Source organism: Mastigoproctus giganteus, chromosome 12, assembly GCF_048544385.1.
Source record: "Mastigoproctus giganteus isolate SK-2022 chromosome 12, ASM4854438v1, whole genome shotgun sequence".
Taxonomy (NCBI): domain Eukaryota; kingdom Metazoa; phylum Arthropoda; class Arachnida; order Uropygi; family Thelyphonidae; genus Mastigoproctus; species Mastigoproctus giganteus.
The window spans coordinates 55,650,009-55,673,275 of NC_143586.1; positions in this window are offsets into that span (position 1 = coordinate 55,650,009).

Consider the following 23,267-nt stretch of genomic DNA (forward strand, 5'->3'; position numbering starts at 1 on the left):
GGAACACTTGGTGTCGGTGTTCTTTGACATGGAAAAAGCGTATGACACAACTTGGAGATTTGGCATTTTAAAAGACATACATAGCCTAGGCCTAAGAGGGCATCTGCCTTTTTTTATTCAAAACTTTTTAGCCAATCGATCGTTCCAAGTTCGTGTGGGATCCTCACTCTCTCGCTCCTTTAGCCAAGAGGAGGGAGTACCACAAGGATCAGTATTAAGTGTCACGCTTTTTGCCATAAAAATAAATTCCATCACAGAACAACTTCCTCCGACTGTAAACAGTGCCCTCTATGTTGATGACTTTAGCATTTTTTGCCAGTCGTGCAACATGAGGGTAATTGAAAGACAACTGCAGAAAGCCATTGATAGTCTGAATTGCTGGGCACTTGCAAATGGCTTCAGGTTCTCGCCGGAGAAGACCGTTTGCGTACACTTTTGTCGTAAGCGTAATCTTCATCCTGAACCCGAATTAAGGCTCGGACAAAATGCTATTCCAGTAGCAGCAAACACAAAATTCTTGGGACTCATATTCGATAAAAAACTAACTTTTTTGGATCACATTCGTGAACTCCGCACCAAGTGCACACGTGGACTTAATATTCTCCGCTCGCTCTCCTCTACATCTTGGGGAGCAGACCGATGTACCATTCTTCGGCTTTACCGTGCACTAGTGCGATCCAAACTAGATTATGGGTCCCAGGTATATTCCTCAGCCCGAGACAGTGTCCTGCGGTGGCTGGACCCCGTCCATCATCAGGCTATACGCATCGCTACTGGAGCATTTCGAACATCTCCTGTCCAGAGCTTATACGTCGAAGCAAACGAACCACCGTTATCACTTCGACGTAAGCAGTTGTCTCTAAAGTACGCCTTAAAACTGAAATCCCTGCCAGACCATCCTACGTGGCCATTCGTTTTTGAGCCACGATGGGAAAATTTATACAATACTCGAAAGACTGCCAATCGTCCTTTTGGTATTCGTATCCAAGAGCTACTCAAAGAACTTGATATCAAGGTAGACAAGGTTGCCCGAACATCAAAGCAACCCTTTCCACCCTGGCATGCTCGTGTCCCGGCATGCGACTTGTCGCTTAGAATCTGGGCAAAGTCGGACACTCCATCATGTGTCTACCTGCAGCTTCATTCAGCACACCGAACTGAATATTCCGACTTCGCGCCAGTCTACACAGACGGTTCGAAGTCAGATTCATATGTGGGATCTGCTGCTGTCTTTACAGACAGGACTATATCAGAGCAGATTCCCTCTGAATGCAGCATATTTACTGCAGAGCTGCACGCTGTTGAGTTAGCCTTGGATCACATTAGTGATTGCCAATATCAACGGTTCATTTTATATACCGACTCTCTTAGCATGTTACAGGCTTTAATATCCTTGAGATATAATCCTTATCCAGTTCTGTCTAGCATTCAGCAGAAGATTCACGTTCTCCATGAACGCGAATATGACATCCGCTTCTGCTGGATTCCGAGCCACATTGGGATTAGGGGAAATGATTTGGCTGACGCTGCAGCCAAATCAGCAATTCCCAATAATACTCGCTGCCTGTTAGTCCCCTATACAGACTACAGGCAAATCATACACGAGAAAATACATTCCCAATGGCAGGATTCGTGGAATAGACAGACTGCGAATAAATTATATCAAATAAAGCCCGTAATTGAACCGTGGCAGTCTAGTCTGCGCAGGAATCGCAAGGAGGAAGTTGTTCTAGCTCGCCTCCGCATAGGACACGGTCATCTTACACATTCGTTTTTGCTGAGGGCAGATGACTGTCCTATGTGCGAGAACTGTGGCACCGTTTTATCCATGAGACACATTTTAATTGATTGTCCACATTTTAGAAATATCCGTTTTACCGCTTTTAATTATCTGACTGAGCCATATACACTCAGTCAGATTTTATCCGACAATGGCAATGTGTCTGCAGTTTTTAGGTTTTTAAAATCAATAAATATTTTTAATCGAATATAAAATTTACATTTTCCCTTTATATATTTGTTATACCTTTGGACATAGTGACCTGGTAATTAGGTCACTGAAAGTTTAAATTTTTTTATAACTGACATGGTCTTGGCGCATTATAGCCATAGAAGCTAATGCGCCAAAAAAAACCAAAACCAAACCAAACCTGAGTGCCATACTATTTTCAATAAAAATAAATAGCATCACAAAACAACTACCACCCACAGTGTCATATGCACTATATGTAGATGACTTCAGTATTTCATATCAAGCACAGAACATGGGAACAATAGAAAGACAACTACAATGTGCAATTAACAACGTTAGTCATTGGGCCCAGAAAAACGGGTTTAGAATATCAAAAGAAAAAACAGTCTGCATACATTTCTGTAGAAAACGAAATTTACATCCCGAACCTGAACTAATATTGCAACGTAACACAATACCAGTTAAACAAAGTGTAAAATTTCTTGGACTTATTCTAGACAGCAAATTGACCTTTGTAGAACATATAAAAGAACTACGAATAAAATGTATGAAACAACTTAATATTCTTAAAGTCTTAACAACAACATCTTGGGGGGGCAGACCGTTATACCATGCTCAACTTGTATAAAGCACTAGTAAGGTCAAAAATAGATTATGGAGCACCGGTTTATGCATCAGCAAGAAAGAGCGCCCTCAAATGGCTAGATCCGATTCACAATAGCGCAATTCGAATAGCAACAGGAGCTTTCCGCACATCCCCTATATACAGTCTCTATACAGAGGCTAATGAACCACCACTGTTCCTGAGGAGACAACAGTTGTCATTGCTGTATGCTTACAGGATAAGACCCATAAGAGACCATCCGACTTGGACAACTTTATTCTCGCCAAAATGGGAAAACATATATAAGAACCGCAAAAGAGCAAACCAGCCTCTAGGCATCAGACTACAGGAGCTACTCATAACACATGACCTAAAAATAGACAACGTTGCAAACCAAGAAGGATATATAGATCCACCATGGATAAACCATACCACAGCCTACGAACTCCTCACACAAAACTGGAATAAAAATACCTTGTCAGACAGAAACTTTCAACAACTGCATGCAGCACATAGAATGCAATATCCCAATCACATACCAATATATACAGACGGATCAAAATCAGAGAACCATGTAGGAGCAGCAGCAGTATTCCCAGATATTACATTGTCACGCCAACTCCCAAAAGAGTGCAGTGTCTACACTGCAGAATTAGTAGCAATTCAGATAGCCCTGGAGCATTTCAGAACCACCTACCACTTGAGAGCAGTAATATACTGTGATTCATTAAGTGTAATCCAAGTCCTACAAAACACAAGCAATATAACCCATCCAGTACTCTGGCAAATTAAACGGATACTAACAGACTTCACAAATAAAAAACAGATATACGTTTCTGCTGGATACCAGGACACAAAGGGATAAAAGGAAATGAAGAAGCGGATAGAATTGCAAAATCAACCAATAACCTTCAAGAACAATATTTCACAGTTCCACATAATGACTACAAGCCAATCATTAAAAATCGCTGTCTAACCCAATGGCAAGAACTCTGGCAAAAACAAACATGGAATAAATTATATGAAATAAAACCAAAAGTTGAGCACTGGAAAACGAGTATAAGGAAATCAAGGAGAGAAGAAGTTGTTCTGACCAGATTGCGGATAGGCCATACGCATTTAACAAATGGTCATCTATTACGTGCAGAAGAACCCCCAAGATGCCAAGTATGCAATACTATCCAAGCAGTTAAACATATACTAATAGAATGCCCAACATATGAAAATGATCGACACCGAATTTTTTCATCTTTATATAAAGGAAACCAAAACATCACCCTTGAAGATCTTATAGGTGACAAAGAACACGTGTCAGATATTTTTAGATTCATACAAACAATCAACATACACCATCTGCTGTAAATAATAGTATAATACCGCAGAAACAGTTAACCTTTCACATTCGAACAAGATTTATATAAAGAGAACATTGTATAATCAATGAACTGGCGCACTATGATCTCCGTTGTCGATGCGCCAATAAACACCAAAACGGCCCCGGGTGCCAAGCGTTCCGTGGCCAAGCGATTCTAGTGCGTTTTCCAAAGCGTTTTTCTACAGAGAACATTTGAGCGAACAGTTTCTATTTTAGTTTGAAAAACCGTTTTCTTGATTTCTATTGCATAGTAGCTCTCTCGCACTACAAGAAGTAGGCAGAAGCCCAGAAAGGGAAACCACCTTTCTGTTTTTTTCTATTAGTACTAACTTACTAACTCAGCCGCTTGGTCACCTCGTGGCACTGCTCCTGCCTCCCCGTGGCGGGGCCGGAAACCTGGGCGGTAAAGATAAACCCCCAGGGCCAAAAGGAGCTATCATGGATTCAAACAATTTTCCACCCTTAGAGCCTTCAAGCTCAAGACATGAATCCTCTCATGATATTAATCAACCAAAAAGGCTTCGAACTGAAGCACAGCGTCCAGACATCCCTAATTTTCTTGTGATACACTCTCTGTCCACGCAGCCCGTGGGCAAGTTATCACCATTTATGATTCAAAGACATCTAGAATCTATTGCAGGATCACCAAAAATGGTGAAGCGACTACAATCAGGAGATCTCCTGGTTGAAACAGCCACATCCAAACATTCTGAGTGGCTATTAAAAACAACTACATTTGGTGGATTACCAGTGTCTGTCACTCCTCACAATACCTTAAATTCATCTAAAGGAGTCATCACAGAATGGGACTTAATTACAGTGTCTGAGGAGGAATTAGTCCAAGAACTTAGCCATCAAAAGGTAATCGCTGCTAAAAGAATTATGACAAAAAAAGATGGAAATCTCATTCCAACTCGTTCCATCATTTTAACTTTTAGTACTCCTGATTTGCCTTCCTCAGTAAAAGCTGGATATTTAAATTGTCGAATTCGTCCATACATCCCAAATCCTCTTCGCTGTTTCAAATGCCAAAAATATGGCCATTCACAGCAGGCATGCAGAGGTGACGCCATCTGTCCTATTTGTGGAGCAAAAGATCATACACAGGCAGATTGTCCAGCCGCAATTCCCATTTGCCCCAACTGCAAAGGCAATCACCCCGCCTTTTCTAAATCATGTGAGATGTGGAAAACAGGTAGGACAATCCAAAAATACAAAGTAGAACATAAAGTCACATATCCTGAGGCACGCAGACAAATAATGTTGACCATGCCAAGTCCATCATATGCCTCTCGAACTCGCAGTTTTCATACAACTGCAATTCAAACAGATGTCTCAATACCGCCCAACGTCTCGCTAGCTAATTGGGTTAAAACAACCTTATCAACCACTGGAAAAGAAAATTCTAAAACAAAAACCAGCCATGCCACCAACACCCCAATTAGTATCCCAACTGATACTGTGACAGTCTCAAATGATGCAGAAAGATTGAAACCCAATAAAGACTCTAAGGAAACTGATCCACCAACCAACACTATGGAAGTGGATATACACCAAAATGATGAAGACCCTATTCTAGAACTCCATGCCAATGACACTATGGATACTGGACGTCCATTATTCCCAAAAAAAGACCGAAAAAAATGCCCTGCACATAAAAAACAGTCAGATGAATCATCTTCAGCCAAACCAAAATGGCCCCGGGTGCCAAGCGAATTCGAGGTCAAGCGATTTTTTCTGCGAAAACAGAGTGCTCATCAAAAGCGATTAAAGTTTTTTCTAATTTCCTACGTTTCTATTAGCTTTATTTCTATATTGTTCTACACTTAAAAGCCACAAGTTAGAACAGAGAAAGGAAACTCACCTTTCTTTATTTATCCATATATTTCTATTTCCACTAACGAACTAACACTTTAACCGCTTGGCCTCCTAGCGGCACTGCTCCTGCCTCCCCGTGGCGGGGCCGGAAATCTTGGCAAGCAAGTCCACTTGCCAAGAGCTAAAAGGAGCAAACATGGCAAACACAGACCATCAGCAGGATATTGAGAACGAAAATCCAAAGAGACAAAAGACTGATCGGATGGAGCAACCTTGCCCATCGTTCTTAATTATCCACTCTCTTACTAGTCAGCCCATTAATAAATTGTCTCCGTTTGTCATACAAAAACATCTGGAGGGTATTGCAGGATCTCCCAAGATGGTGAAGAGACTGCAATCAGGAGACTTACTAGTAGAAACCACCAACCACAGACATTCTGAGAAGCTGTTACAACTGACAAGTTTTGCTGGAATTCCAGTTAAAATATCCCCGCACACAACCTTAAATTCATCTAAGGGTGTGATATCCAGTTGGGACTTATTAAACGTTACTGAGGAAGAAATAACCCAAGAGCTGCAGGGACAACACGTAATTGAAGCAAGACGAATAATGATCAAAAAAGATAATGTACTTACACCTACAAGAAACATTATTCTCACCTTCAATACACCCAACTTACCCTCCTCTGTAAAAGCAGGTTATTTACTTTGCCGAATCCGGCCTTACATTCCAAACCCTTTAAGGTGTTACAAATGTCAGAAGTATGGCCACTCACAAACTGTATGCAGAGGAGTTCCTGTCTGCCCTAATTGTGGTTCTGCAGATCACATACAAAGTAACTGTACAGCTACAAAAATGACCTGCCCAAATTGCAAAGGTGACCATCCTGCATATTCCAAGACATGCGAAAAGTGGAAAACCGAGAAAAAAATAGTAAAATACAAGGTTGAGAACAAAGTAAGTTACCCAGAAGCGAGAAAATTAGTTGCTCCAACTATAACCAAAAATATGACCTATGCCAATGCTGTGAAAAAATATCAGACCGTCTCCACTCAAACTGATGTAACAGTTCCCACTAACAAATCAATTTCTGATTGGGCTAGAAATGTTCTTTCTAAGCAACAATCCAAGTTCTCTGACCAAGCCAATAATACTCCTCTGACAATACCAGCGGCCTCACCTACTCCGGTCATAGATACCATATCTCATAGTTCAAACGCAAATGTAGTAAAAAATTTTCAGGACACAACCATGGACACAGATGGCACATCCATACAGGATGATCCCCCTCTAGAAATCCATGCAGAAGAAGAAATGGACACAGGTCGACCAGTTTTCTCTAAAAAAGATAAAACTAAATTAGAGCGTCATAAGCCAGTAACCTTCAAAAAACAGTCAGATACAGCTCCTTCAATAAAACACAAATAATGCCTTGTATTTTACAATGGAACTGCAGAGGCTTTCGTTACAACACAGATGATATCCGTGATCTAATTAGCCGATATTCTCCAGTTGCCCTTTGTCTTCAGGAAACTTACCTAACCGCGCAAATTTCTCCTTCAATAAAAAACTATTGTCTTTATCGAAGAGATCGTAACACAGCAAATGCTGCCCATGGTGGTGTAGCAATCCTGATAAACTCAAAGATCCCAACTAAACATATTCCACTTCAAACTGAAATAGAAGCTGTTGCTGTTCATATAACTCTGAATATTTCAATAACAGTTGTTTCAATATACCTACCACCAAACCATGCTTATTGTTTAAAAGATCTTGAAGATCTATTCCTACAGATACCTCCACCTCTCTGTATATTAGGGGATTTTAATGGGCACCACCCCTTATGGGGCGATCCTAAACTAGACACACGTGGTCGACTCGTTGAAAGCTTTCTAGAGTCACAAAACCTCACCTTACTCAATACTGGTACGCACACTCACATACAACTCCCAACTGGACACACCTCAGCAATAGATCTCTCAATTTGTTCTCCAATACTCTTTCCAACCATAGAGTGGTACGTTTTAAATGATCCAATGGGCAGTGACCACCTTCCAATCATATGCAATGTTTTAATGTCACAGACTCCATCAAACAAGCTCCGCAGGAAATGGAAATTTGTTCGCGCAAACTGGGCAAAATTTCGATCATCAATCTCTCTTGACGAGGAAAAAATCCAGCTCCAAAATATTGATAATGTAACAGACTACATCACATCACATCTCCTAAAAGTGGCCAAGGACACAATACCATTATCAAACCCCCCTGATCGCAAGCATTATAATTATTGGTGGAATGATGAGTGCACAAAAGCAAAGAAAGCAAAAATCAAAGCCTGGAATTTATTTCGGCGATGTCCAACCACAACCAATCTCATTAATTATAAGAAGCTAAGAGCAAAAGCACGATTTGTACAAAAGCAAGCTAAGAAAGAATCCTGGACCCGTTTTGCATCGACCTTTAACAGAAACACTGATCCGAAAACTATATGGAAGAAAATTAGACAGTTATCTGGTAAGTTTCCTACTATACCATCTCCAATCCTCTCCTGGAAAGGGCAAGATCTATCCAATTCCTTAGACATTGCTAATGCTTTGGGCAATACTTTTGCTGAAATATCAGCGGCATCAGCATATCCTACATCATTCCAACGAATTAAAAACACTAGAGAAAAGCATGCCATAAAATTTCAAACCGCATGTACTCTTCCATATAACAAACCTCTGCAATACTTTGAACTTCTGCATGCCATTAGAACAGCCCACAATGGTGCAGCCGGGCCAGATGGGATTTATTATGTCATGCTTCAACATCTCGATGACAAAGCTTTAAGACTGCTTCTGGTTTTTTACAATCGTATATTTTTAGAAAACGTTTTTCCAAATTCTTGGCACCACTCTACTGTTTTGGCATTCCTAAAACCTGGGAAAGATCCAACTAACCCCTATAGCTATAGACCGATCTCTCTCTCAAGCTGCCTGAGCAAAATCCTTGAAAAAATTGTCCACAGAAGACTCGTATGGATCATTGAGTCACAACATCTAATGAGCCATAACCAATATGGCTTTCGTAAAAATAGGTCATGCTTAGATCTTATGGTCAAGGCTGAATTCGCCATTCGAAATGCCTTTGTTAAACGGGAACATCTTGTAATGGTTTCAATAGATATCGAGAAGGCTTTTGACACTACCTGGCGGCATGGCATACTTAGTGATCTTTACTCTCTTGGTTTGCGAGGCAACCTTCCTATTTTTGTTCAGAACTTCCTACGTACTAGATCGTTTCAAGTTCAGTACCAAGATGCCCTTTCCAAGACGTTTATACAGGAAGAAGGAGTGCCACAGGGATCAGTACTGAGTGCCACTTTGTTTGCTCTTAGAATAGATTCCATCACCAATCAGCTTCCAAATACAGTTGAGACCTACCTTTATGCAGATGATCTTTCCATCTCCTGCCATTCCCAAAATATGAGGTCTATTGAACGGCAGCTCCAGATATCACTTAATAAAATTCAACAGTGGGCCAGCCTCAACGGATATCGACTCTCGCAGCAGAAAACAGTTGCCATCCATTTTTGTAGACAGCGCAAACTTCATCTGGATCCTGAACTTCAAATTTATAATGTCTCCATCCCGGTCACTAATAGCATCAGATTTCTAGGATTAACATTTGATAATAAGTTAAATTTTATAGACCACATTAAAAATGTACGTACTTCCTGTCTAAAAAAGTTAAATATACTCAGAGCTTTATCCTCCCAAACATGGGGCGCAGATCGTACATCTCTGCTTCGGCTGTACCGGGCATTAATCAGATCCCGTCTTGATTATGGAGCTCCCATCTATGATTCAGCCAGATTGAGTGCATTGCGTTGGCTTGATCCAATTCAACACAGTGCCTTGAGACTTTCACTCGGTGCTTTCAGAACATCACCAGCACATAGTCTCTACATTGATGCCCATGAACCCCCACTAACTTTACGTAGGAAAACACTGTTATTGAACTATGCTGTCAAGATACAAAGCTGTGCCATGCATCCGACTCAGTCATACCTGTTCAATCCACCATTAGAAAACCTTTTCAGAAATAAACCAAGCGTAGTAAAGCCAGCTGGTCTTCGCCTTCTTGAACTGATGCAAATTTGGAATGTTCCCATCCTTTCTGTGCAACAGACAACAACTTGTCCTCAACCACCATGGGTTCCACCACCTATACCGACCTGTGACACCTACCTCTCTCAATGGGGTAAGAACATTTTACAAACATCAAATATCAAACAACTTCACGAAGCTCACATTCAAAGATACTTTGACTTCTCTCCAATTTATACAGACGGCTCTAAATCTAATTCAAACGTTGGAGCAGCTGCAGTGTTTCCAAATACCGTTATTTCAGCATCCTTGCCATCTGAATTCAGTATCTTCTCAGCTGAATTATATGCTATCAAACTAGCTTTACAGAATCTCTCTTCTGACTGTGCTTTAAAATCTGTTATTTATACTGATTCCCTCAGCTCAATTTTGGCTTTATGTAACCCCTTAGATAAAGTACACCCTGTTCTAGATGAAATAAAAAGCATATTACTACAAATTGAAGAACGCAATCAACTGGTCACCTTCTGCTGGATTCCAGCTCATTCTGGCATTTTGGGCAACGAACTGGCTGATAAAGCCGCAAAAAATCCAACTAGCTTCGACTTAACTGATATTCCTGTTCCGCCATCAGATTATGCATTAATCATTCAGGCTGCAAGCCTGTCAAAATGGACAGCAATATGGCACTCTCAAATTAATAATAAACTCTTTCAATTTAAACATGATCCAAAAATTTGGCGCTCCAGTGTCCGCACATCAAGACGAGAAGAGGTAGTCCTTTCAAGGGTAAGAATAGGCCATACTTATCTGACCCACCTATATTTACTCACAGGGAATGTCCCGCCACAGTGTCCACTTTGTAATATAAATCTGAGTATTAAACACATTCTCATTGACTGCCCTTACTATGAACAAGACAGAACTTCAACCCTGCTATCACTGGTTAATCTTCGTAGACCAATAACTTTAGAGAATCTCATTGGAGATGATGCAGATATTTCCGAATTTTTCAACTTCATAAAGCAAACAGGACTTTTTAATCAATTCTGAATTTATGAAACTTTTTCATCTCTTTTTTATAATAAATGAATAGGCGCATTATGGCCAAAGTAGCCTATGCGCCATCAAACCTCCATATCAACAACAACATATCAACAACCAAACCAAAATAATGCCTAACATCATACAGTGGAATTGTAGAGGACTAAGCAGCCATTCGGATGACATAAGAGATTTAATCTCTCAGTTTAACCCCATAGGTATATGCCTACAGGAAACATTCTTGTCACCCCAAGTTTCGCCGAAATTCTCAAATTTTATGATATACAGACGAGACAGAAGCCCAGAGTCCCCTGCCCGTGGAGGAGTAGCCATTCTTGTAAATACTAACATACCGTCCAGACCGATCCAATTAAGAACCAGCCTAGAAGCTGTGGCAGCTCGGATTGCAGTTGGTATTTCAGTTACCATTGTTTCGATTTACATTCCACCATCTCTATCACTGGCCCAATCAGAACTTGACAACCTCATCGCACAACTTCCAACTCCAATTTGTCTTTTCGGTGACTTTAATGGCCACCATCCATTGTGGGGATCAGCTACAATGGACAGAAGAGGCAAGTTGATCGAGGAATTTATATATAATAATGACCTAAATTTATTAAACTCTGGATCTCCTACCTACATCCACCTACCTACAGGATCTACTTCTCAAATTGACTTGTCAGTTTGCTCACCTTCCATCTTTCCAATCATGACATGGTCTGTATTAACTGATCCTTTTAGCAGTGACCACTTTCCGATCATTTGCTCCTTACAAACAGGAGTAACACCAAATCCTGATAAACGATCCTCTTGGAAGTTTAAAAAGGCGAACTGGGATGGCTATTCTGCTCAAATACTTCTAGACAGATCTTACGTTAAAAAAGAACCTATTGATGATGTAAATACTTACATCACCAATCAGATTCTGACTGCAGCAAATACCTACATTCCAAAATCCAAGACATATCACAATCACCGAAATCACTGGTGGAATGCAGATTGCTTCACTGCCAAACAGGAAAAAAACCGAGCTTGGAATAATTTCCGTAAGAATCCCACCACTAATAACCTCATTGCTTATAAAAGGTTTAAAGCAAAAGCAAGGCAGATTAGACGGAAAGCGAAACGAGACTCGTGGATCGCTTTTGCCTCAACAATCACAAAAGACACCGACACACGCCTCATTTGGAAAAAAATACAGGCACTAAATGGGAAATTCGCTCGTATGCCCTCTCCAATACTTCATTGGAAAGGGAAAGACCTATCTACAGCTGAAGAAGTTGCTAATGCACTTGCTGAATCATTTGCTACAATCTCTGCTTCTGCCTCCTATGGGTCCACATTTCAGAACATCAAAACTAGTGCAGAACGATATAAAATCAACTTTTTCACGAACCGTTCTTTCCCGTACAACCAACCCTTTACATTCATAGAACTTCAAGAATCGTTAAACAGATCTTCAAACAGTGCTGCAGGCCCAGATGGAGTTCATTATGTTATGCTGAAACATTTAATTCAACAAGATTTGAGTACCATGTTAATCTTTTATAATCGGATATTCTCCGAAAATGCCTATCCTTCCTCCTGGCGTCATTCTTTCATTATTGCTTTACCAAAACCAGGAAAAGATCATTCCTGTGTTGAAAACTATAGGCCAATATCTCTTACGAGCTGCCTGGGTAAAGTTTTCGAAAGAATGGTTCACACTAGGCTTACTTACATCCTGGAGTCACAAAATCTCCTTCCAGATCATCAGTATGGCTTTCGGAAGAATAGATCAACGCTGGACGTGCTTATCAAAGCCGAATCTCATATCCGCAATGCCTTTGTCATGAAACAACATCTTGTCATGGTCAACCTAGATCTTGAAAAGGCATTTGACACTACATGGCGTCATGGGATTATTATGGACCTTTACCACTTGGGGCTTAGGGGCCATTTGCCGAAAATAATTCAAAATTTTCTGCAATTGCGTTCTTTTCAGGTCCGATATAAAAATGTACTCTCTGCATTTCACATTCAGGAAGAAGGAGTCCCGCAGGGATCGATACTTAGTCCAACACTATTTTCAATCCGAGTTAGCAGCATAACACGAGACATCCCAAAAACTGTTGAAACTTACATGTACGCAGATGACCTTACAATTTCTTGTCGATCTCAAAGTATGAACACCATCGAACGGCAGCTCCAACTTGCTATTACCAAAATACAATCGTGGACTTCACGGAATGGCTACAAACTATCAGAAAAGAAATGCACTCTCACCCACTTTTGCAAGAAACGAACTCTCCATCCCGATCCGGAATTACAAATAAACAATATTCCAATCCCGCTTGTAAGTACCATTAAATTCCTTGGAGTGATATTAGATAGCAAGCTGAATTTTCAAGCTCACATCTCTCATTTAAGAAATACATGTCTAAAGCATCTGAATATACTGCGATCAGTCTCGGCTATGTCATGGGGCGCTGATCGGTATACACTATTGCACCTTTATAGAACTTTAATCCGGTCACGGCTAGATTATTGTTGTCCGGTGTATGACTCTGCCAGGAGCACTACTTTACAACGTCTAAATATTGTCCAGCACAGTGCTCTCAGGACTGCGTTGGGCGCTTTTAAGACTTCTCCAATCCAGAGTCTCTATATCGAAGCACACGATCCTCCATTACATCTTCGTAGGAAATCATTATTGCTCCACTATGCTGCTAAGATCCAGAGTCTTCCATCTCACCCCAGTTGGGAGTATCTTTATAATACTCGGTGGGATTTGATATATGACAGCAAGCCAAATGAAAACAGACCTGCTTCACTAAGGATTAAAGAGCTTTCTCAGAGTTGGAATATCAATTTAAGCGATATTTTTCAGAACACAACTGCTCCTGTTCCACCTTGGACATACGTTTCTTCCTCCCACGATACACATTTTTTGGAGTGGGGAAAGAATACTGTACCTTCCTTTAATATCAGGCAGTTGCACTTAGCTCACACTACTCTGAACTCCCATGCCTGTAAAGTCTATACTGACGGATCCAAAACAGCTACTGCGGTTGGTGCAGCTGCAGTTTTTCCTTCTCTAACGGTTACAGCTTCACTACCATTAGTCTGCAGCGTCTTCACAGCCGAATTATATGCCATCAAATTAGCACTCAGTAAAATTATTGAACTTTCCATCTCACCTGTCATAATTTACACTGACTCGCTCAGTGCTGTTTCTGCCATAAGGAAGAATTTTTCATCTTCTCATCCTACCTTGAAACACATTCATTCTCAGCTATTTTCCTGCAGTGTGTCTAATCAATCAATCAGTTTTTGCTGGATCCCTGGCCATTCTGGTATTCCGGGAAATGAAAGTGCGGATCTTGCAGCTAAAAATCCTCATCCAGCTGGCCCAGAACATCTTCAGGTTCCTTACACTGATTATAAGCCTGTTATTCGCAAAGCAAGTTATGACAATTGGTCACAGATCTGGAAAAGTAACACCAGCAATAAACTTTACCAGATAAAGCAAGAACCAAAGCTGTGGCTCTCAGGCTTTCGACAAAACAGACGAGAGGAAGTAGTACTGGCAAGACTCAGAATTGGACACACTCATCATACTCATCTGTTCCTGCTACTGGGAGAAGATCCACCCCAGTGTTCATCCTGTGACAGTCAACTTACTGTTAGGCATTTCCTCTTCGATTGTCCCCTATATTCAACCATACGGTCAAACACTTTTCAGTCAGTCTCTAGGCTGAACCTCTCACATGATTTAACTCATATCCTGGGAAATGAAGCAAACATAAATGAACTTGTAATATTTTTAAAACGTATTGGACTATATAGGAGTATTTAATTTAACACCAACAGTGCTATATTTCGACTAAATAAACTATGAACAGACACAATTTGGCCTCAGTAGCCCTTGTGTCGTTAAGCTAAATAACAACAACAACAACAACAACAAACACCAAAACAACAACAACAACCTCTTGGCCTGGATGTTTACTGGGAAACGGCCTTTCGCTGCTTCTTGGTAACCATTTTTCAGAACCAACTCAGTCAACTTCTCTGTTTTATAACTGTTTCGTTATACAGGGTATTCTTGAAAGTTAGTTCAATCACGGCGTAACGGATGCTGCTTTTGAAATAACATTCAAGTGCCGCCCTACAAATCAATTGGCCCCGGGTGCCAAGCGTATTTCGAGGCCAAGCGATATTCTTGTGATAAATAGAGAGCTCTTGTAAAGTGACTGAAGTTATTTCCTTTTAAGTTCCCACATTTCTATCAACAGCTTTTCTTTAAAACTAGTTCTATACTTGAAAACCACTAGTTAGAACACAGAAAGGAAACACACCTTTCTTTTTCCTATATTTCTTGTTCTATTAATCAACTAACACTTCAACCGCTTGGCCTCCGAGCGGCACTGCTCCTGCCTCCCCGTGGCGGGGCCGGTAATCTGGGGGAAAGGTTATCCCCCAGGGCTAAAAGGAGCAACGATGGATAAAAATGAATATCCACCTCTTGAGCCTTCAAACTCAAGGCTAGATAAACCAAACAATGAAGACCTGAACCAACCAAAAAGGCTCCGAAGAGAAGTGCAGTGCAATGAAATGCCAAACTTTCTGGTGATACACTCTCTCTCCAACCAACCTGTCGGAAAATTATCACCATTTGTCATCCAAAGATTTCTGGAGACAATTGCTGGAACACCAAAAATGGTTAAACGACTGCAATCTGGAGACCTATTAATTGAAACAGCCAACTCCAAACATTCTGAGTGGCTGCTCAAAACAACGACATTCGGTGGCCTGCCAGTATCCATTACTCCACACAACACCTTAAATTCCTCGAAAGGCGTTATAACTGAATGGGACCTACTTACAATATCAGAAGAGGAATTAGTTCAAGAACTGAGTAATCAAAAAGTAACCAACGCCAAACGCATAATGACTAAAAAAGATGGAAATCTCGTCCCAACTAGGTCAATCATTTTAACCTTTAGTACTCCAGATTTGCCATCCTCAGTAAAAGCTGGCTATTTAAACTGCCGAATTCGGGCTTATATTCCTAATCCCATTCGTTGTTTTAAATGTCAAAAATATGGACATTCCCAACAAGCATGCAGAGGAGAAGCTATTTGTCCTATATGTGGTTCCAAGGAACATACACAAGCAGACTGTTCAGCATCAAGTCCCATTTGCCCCAACTGCAAAGAAAGTCACCCAGCATTTTCAAAATCCTGTGAAATGTGGAAAACAGGAAAAAAAATTCAAAAATATAAAACTGAACACAAAGTCACATACCCTGAGGCACGTAGACAGGTTATGTTGACCATGCCCAGTCGTTCATATGCATCTCACACTCGAAGCGTTATTACAACAGCAGTACAAACAGATGTATCAATACCCCCCAGCACATCTATGGCTAATTGGGTTAAAAATACATTATCAAATTCAGGAAAAGACACACAAACTAAAACCAGTGAATCGACCAACACTCCAATCAGCATCCCAATTGATACTCGGACACTCTCGCATGATAAAGAAAAATTAAAAACTACCAAGAAAACAAGAAACCTGAATCATCCACCAATAGTATGGAAGTCGACGTACACTCAGATCTTGAAGAACCCATACTAGAACTCCATGCAAATGACACTATGGATACTGGGCGCCCCAGCTTCCCAAATAAAGACCGGAAAAAGTGCTCAAACAAAAAACAGTCTGATGAATCATCCTCAACTAAACCTAAATGAACCACAGTATCTTACAATGGAATTGCAGAGGTTTTCGTTGCAACACTGACGATATTAAATACCTAATTAACCGATTTTCTCCAGCTGCCTTCTGTCTACAGGAAACTTACCTGACCTCACAAATTTCTCCTTCGATAAAGAACTATTGCCTTTATCGAAGAGATCGAAATACCGCTAATGCTGCCCATGGTGGTGTAGCAATCCTAGTAAACTCGAAGATCCCAACTAGATATATCACACTCCAAACTGAAATTGAAGCTGTTGCTGTTCGTATAATTCTCCATAGTGCAATAACACTAGTCTCAATATACCTCCCCTCAACGTGGGCACCTGTACGTGGTGAGGGGACCTCCCAGTGACGCTGCTGGGTTTCCAGATTAGCATCACTGGGATCTAACGCCCATACCTTGGTTTCAGGGTTACATCTTTGAAATCCGGCGTGTGCAGCCGTGCGCCGCGACCCGTGGAAGCGGAAAGGGGGATCCTGGTGGTTGAGGGGCCCAGCTTCAATACACCACTTTGGCCCCTGCTTCGACGAGACGGGTGGTCCCGGACCGGCTCGACTGGGATCAATCGGCGGGTGGTATTATACTGCTAGGGTCAACTGCGTTCCAATAAGTCTCCCTCCCTATGGTCCTGGGACGGGATAAAGACTTATTGGTAACGTGGGTATGGTGCTCTAAGCGAACTCGGCGTCCCATTCGTGTACGCAGTACCTGCTAGTTCACGAGTGGGCGTCCCCTCGTAGGGCTCCGTGGTGGGTGAGGTACTTAGGCATCAGACATTTTCTCTTTACTCATATGAGTAATTTAAATCTTTCTTCTGGGGCCCCAACAAGGCCCCTACCTAATCGAAATGATGACGCAGAAAACACCTCTGCAAAAAGAGCCAGGACTGAGGATACACCATCATCAGTGACACCGCTTTTCCTCATTCTCCATTCCACCGGAGAGCAGTCCATTGGGAAGATGTCACCCTTCTTTATCCAGAAAGGATTAGAAGGGTTGGCAGGTTCACCTAAAACTGTAAAGAGACTGCGTTCTGGCGACCTTTTGGTCGAAGCTTCTACCACCAAGCAAGCGGAAAAAATCATAAAGTCTACATCCATAGGGGGAATACCTATCGTCGTAACCCCTCACAAAACTTTAAATTCTTCACGTGGTGTCATATCAGAGTGGGACCTTCTTCATGTTTCTGAAGAAGAGATCTGCTCTGAATTAAAAGAACAAGGAGTGACAGCTGTCAAAAGAATATCAATGAGAAAGGATGGGAATCTCGTCCCTACCCGAGTTCTCATCCTAACGTTTAACACCCCACGGCCTCCAAGTTCCATCAAAGCAGGCTATCTAAACTGCCCAGTGAGGATTTATATCCCAAACCCACTGCGGTGTTTTAGATGCCAAAAATATGGCCACTCACAAACATCTTGTCGTGGTAACCCTGCCTGTGCTCGATGTGGTGTGAAAGACCACGAGAGCAAGGAATGTACAGCTCCAAAACCCACCTGTGTCAACTGCCAAGGTGAGCACCCCGCCTACTCAAGAGCATGCCAGCGGTGGAAGGACGAAAAAGAAATCCAAAAATTGAAAACAGAGCTGAATATTTCCTACCCAGAGGCCAGAAAACGTATCCAACCAGTAAATAGCGGGAAACCTTCATATGCCCAGAAGGTTTCTGCTAAGAGCACTATCGGGACACAAACTGAGATGACTATACCACCAAGAGAGTCATTCACCCCGATTGCACGCTATTTATTGAGTTCTCAAAAGCCCACCAAAAAAACACAGTCAGTTGCCACTCCTATATCCGTACCTCCTAGTGCTCCACCACTACCAAAACCAAGTGGTAAAGAGCCTCAAGTAACAACAGAAAGAATGGATGTAGAGAACAAGGAGGTACAGGATGAATCAGTCTTGGAACTCTTTGCGGAGGAGGAAATGGACACGGGACAGCGTCCATTCTTCCCCAAAAAAGACAAATCCAAGACTGATAAAAGTAAGCCCTCAGCACCTCGGAAGCCGCCTGATGGACCCACCAAGCCAAAATAATGGCTAAATTCCTACAATGGAATTGTCGTGGATTCCGGCGAAATACAGATGACATCAAGGCCCTCCTGCAAAAGCACGAGCCAGTTTGCTTTTGCTTGCAGGAGACTTATTTAAAGGCAAATGATGATCCCACCATGCATAACATCACAATCTTTCGTAAGGATAGAATTGCGGATGGTCCTGCCCATGGAGGAGTGGCTATCCTTGTGAATAATCAGACCGCAGTTCAGCCCTTGCTAATTACAACCAGCATAGAGGCTGTTGCAATTCGCCTTGCAGTGGGATTCCTATTAACGGTCTGCTCTATTTATTTGCCACCTGGGACTGACATCTCCCAGGAAGACCTTGATGATCTTGTAACGCAGTTGCCTCCCCCTTTCTTACTTCTTGGGGATTTTAATGGACATAACACCCTGTGGGGTAGTGTTAACATCAACGGAAGGGGACGAGTCATAGAGCGTATGCTCAATGACAATGACCTTTCCCTTCTGAATACTGGAAAAAACACCTTCTTCCACATGCCTACCCGTACTTTTTCTGCCATTGATCTCTCTATCTGCTCCCCTTCTCTACTCCCTTCACTCACTTGGGAAGTGGAGGAGAATCCATACGGAAGCGATCACTTCCCTGTGATAACCTTGTTACACAGTGGGAGACCATGTCTTCCTTTCAGGTTACCACGGTGGAAGATTGATCAGGCTGACTGGTTTGCCTTCCAAAATCAGGCAAATTTTGATCTCAGTACCGTCAGCCAAGAGCCTATCAATGAAGCAGTAACGTACATCACAGAAGCTATCGTCCAAGCAGCTGCGAATGCAGTTCCAAAAACATCTGCCCGGTTTCCACCATTTCCCAAACCTTGGTGGAATTCCCAATGCACAACAGCAAAAAGGGCCCAAAACAAAGCGTGGGGGATATTCCGCCGATATCCTACCACGACAAACCTTATGGCCTTTAAACGCGCACGAGCTAAAGCACGCTATACCCGCCGTCAGAGTCAAAAGGAATCGTGGATCCGTTTTACATCATCTATTAACCAGTCTACCAACTCTAAGGTAGTCTGGGATAAAATCCGGAAAATGAAGGGAAAATATACATCCCACCCTTCTTCAATCCTAGATTATAATGGATGCACTATTGCAGATCCAACTGCAATAGCCAATGCTCTTGGGGAAACATTCTCTAACATCTCCGCAACATCTTCCTATTCCCCAGAGTTCCTGGTCCTGAAATATAAAATCCAAAAACAGACACTTGACTTCAAGTCCAAGGGCCTCTATCCCTACAACGGGGAATTCACTAGAGAGGAACTGAAAAGAGCTCTCACTCTTTCCAAAGCAAGTGCTGTTGGACCAGATGGCATCCATTATGAAATGATTAAACATCTTTCATCAAAATCTATGGATTATCTGCTCCTTCTATATAACAGAATCTTTATTGAAGGGCAGTTTCCGGATTCCTGGTGCAAGGCAATCGTTCTTGCCTTTCCTAAGCCAGGAAAGGATCCAAAAATCACCACCAATTATCGTCCTATTGCTCTGACTAGCTGTCTGTGCAAAGTCCTGGAGAGAATGGTCAATTCTCGTTTAATATGGTATTTAGAATCAAATGACCTTCTCTCCAATATCCAGTGCGGCTTCCGAAGGAACCGGTCCACTCTGGACCATCTTATTAGACTGGAAACATCCATCCGGGATGCTTTCCTAAAACGCGAACACTTGGTGTCAGTGTTTTTTGACATGGAGAAAGCGTATGACACAGCTTGGAGATTTGGCATCTTAAAAGATCTGCATAGCCTGGGTCTCAGGGGACGACTCCCCATTTTTATTAAAAACTTTTTGGCCAACCGATCTTTCCAAGTTCGTGTGGGATCCTCACTCTCTCGTTCCTTTAGTCAAGAGGAGGGAGTACCACAGGGATCAGTTTTAAGTGTCACGCTTTTCGCCATCAAAATAAATTCCATCACAGGACAACTTCCTCCTACCGTAAACAGTGCCCTCTATGTTGATGACTTTAGCATATTTTGTCAGTCATGCAACATGAGGGTTATTGAAAGACAACTGCAAAAATCCATTGATCGCCTCAACTCCTGGGCACTTGCAAATGGCTTCAGGTTCTCGCCGGAGAAGACCGTTTGCGTACACTTTTGTCGCAAGCGTAATCTTCATCCTGAACCTGAATTAAGGCTCGGACAAAATGCTATTCCAGTAGCAGCGGACACAAAATTCTTGGGACTCGTATTTGATCAAAAGCTGACCTTTCTGCACCACATCCGTCAACTTCGCACAAAGTGCACACGCGGGCTTAATATTCTCCGCTCGCTCTCCTCTACATCTTGGGGAGCAGACCGTTGTACGCTTCTTCGGCTTTACCGTGCACTTGTGCGATCCAAACTTGATTATGGGTCCCAGGTATATTCTTCAGCCAGAGACAGTGCCCTTCGATGGCTGGATCCTGTCCATCACCAGGCTCTTCGTGTCGCTACTGGAGCATATCGCACATCTCCTGTCCAGAGTTTATACGTCGAAGCAAACGAACCACCGTTATCGCTTCGACGTAAGCAGTTGTCTTTAAACTATGCTCTAAAGCTGAAATCCCTGCCAGACCATCCTACGTGGACATCCGTTTTTGATCCACGTTGGGAAAACTTATATAATACCCGTCAGACTGCCAACCGACCTTTTGGCATTCGTGTCCAAGAGCTACTCAGAGAGTTTAACATCATGGTAGACAAGGTTGCACAAACACCAAAAGAAACTCTTCCACCCTGGCATGCTCATACTCCATCGTGCGACTTTTCCCTTAAGAAATGGGTAAAGTCTGAGACCTCATCATCTGTCTACCAGCAGCTCTTTTCTGCACATCGAGCTGAGAACTCCGACTTCCTGCCCGTCTACACAGACGGCTCGAAGTCTGAATCGTTCGTTGGATCTGCTGTTGTGTTCCCGGACACTATAATATCTCAGCAGATTCTTCCCGAATCCAGCATATACACTGCAGAGCTGCATGCTATAGAGTTAGCCTTGGATCACATTCGAATTTCTCAATGCCAAAGGTCAATAATATACTCTGATTCTTTGAGTGTATTACAGGCTTTATTATCTTTGAGACGCAGCTGTCATCCAGTTCTCTCTCGGGTTCAGCAGAAGATATATTCTCTTCATAAATATAAATTTGATATTCGCTTCTGCTGGATTCCTAGCCATATTGGGATAAAGGGAAATGATTTGGCTGACACTGCAGCCAAATCAGCAGCTCCCACTAACAATCGTTGCCTGTCAGTCCCCTATACAGACTACAGGCAAATAATACGAGAAAATATATATTCCCAATGGCAAGAACTATGGCATAGAGAGAGAACAAATAAATTATACCAAATAAAGCCTCTAATACAAACATGGCAGTCCAGTCTGCGCAGGAATCGGAGCGAGGAAGTTGCTCTTGCCCGACTCCGCATAGGACACAGTCATCTGACACATTCGTTTCTGCTGAGGGCGGATGATCCTCCTATGTGCGAGCAATGCGACACCATTTTATCCGTTAAACATATTTTATGTGACTGTCCCAGTTTTAGTAATGCTCGTTTTATCGCTTTTAACCATCTGACTGAGCCTTATACACTCAGTCAGATTTTATCCGACAATGACCACGTGTCTGCTATTTTTAGTTTCTTGAAATCAGTAAACCTTTTTAACCATATTTAAAAAATCTTTTTATTTTTACCTTGTTTACTGCTATTCGTCTTTTAAAATATATACGTGGCTTTTATACCCTGACTTAGTGACCTAATTCGTTAGGTCACTGAAAGCTTTTTATCACTTTCATGACAAGGTTTTGGCGCATTATAGCCTTAGTCGCTGATGCGCCAATAAAACTAAACTAAACCAAACCAAACCAAAATCAATATACCTACCGCCAAACTGTACTAACTCTTTAAAAGATCTTGAAGACCTCTTTATACAGATACCTCCACCTCTCTGTATATTAGGGGACTTTAACGGGCACCACCCATTATGGGGCTCTCCTAAATTGGATAGACGAGGCCGACTAATTGAAAGTTTTTTGGATGCACTAAATCTCACTATACTCAATACAGGTGCAGCGACACACGTACAGCTCCCAGCAGGACACACTTCAGCAATAGATCTCTCGATTTGTTCACCAATACTAGTCCCAACCATAGAGTGGTATGTAATAAATGATCCCATGGGCAGTGACCACTTCCCAATAGTATGCAACTTTCTGAAAGCAAAGACTCCATCAATTCCGCCCTGCAGAAAGTGGAAATTTGTCCGAGCAGACTGGGCAAAATTTCAATCATCAATCGATCTTGATGAAGAAAAAATCCGCCTCCAACATATTGATGAAGTGACAGAATACATCACGTCGCATCTTCTAAATGTGGCTAAGAACACAATACCACTATCAAATCCTCCGGGCCGAAAGCATCATAATTACTGGGGGAATGACAAATGCACCACAGCAAAGAGAGAAAAAAATAAAGCCTGGAATTTGTTTCGGCAATGTCCGAGCACAGTGAATCTCATTAATTACAAGAAATTAAGGGCAA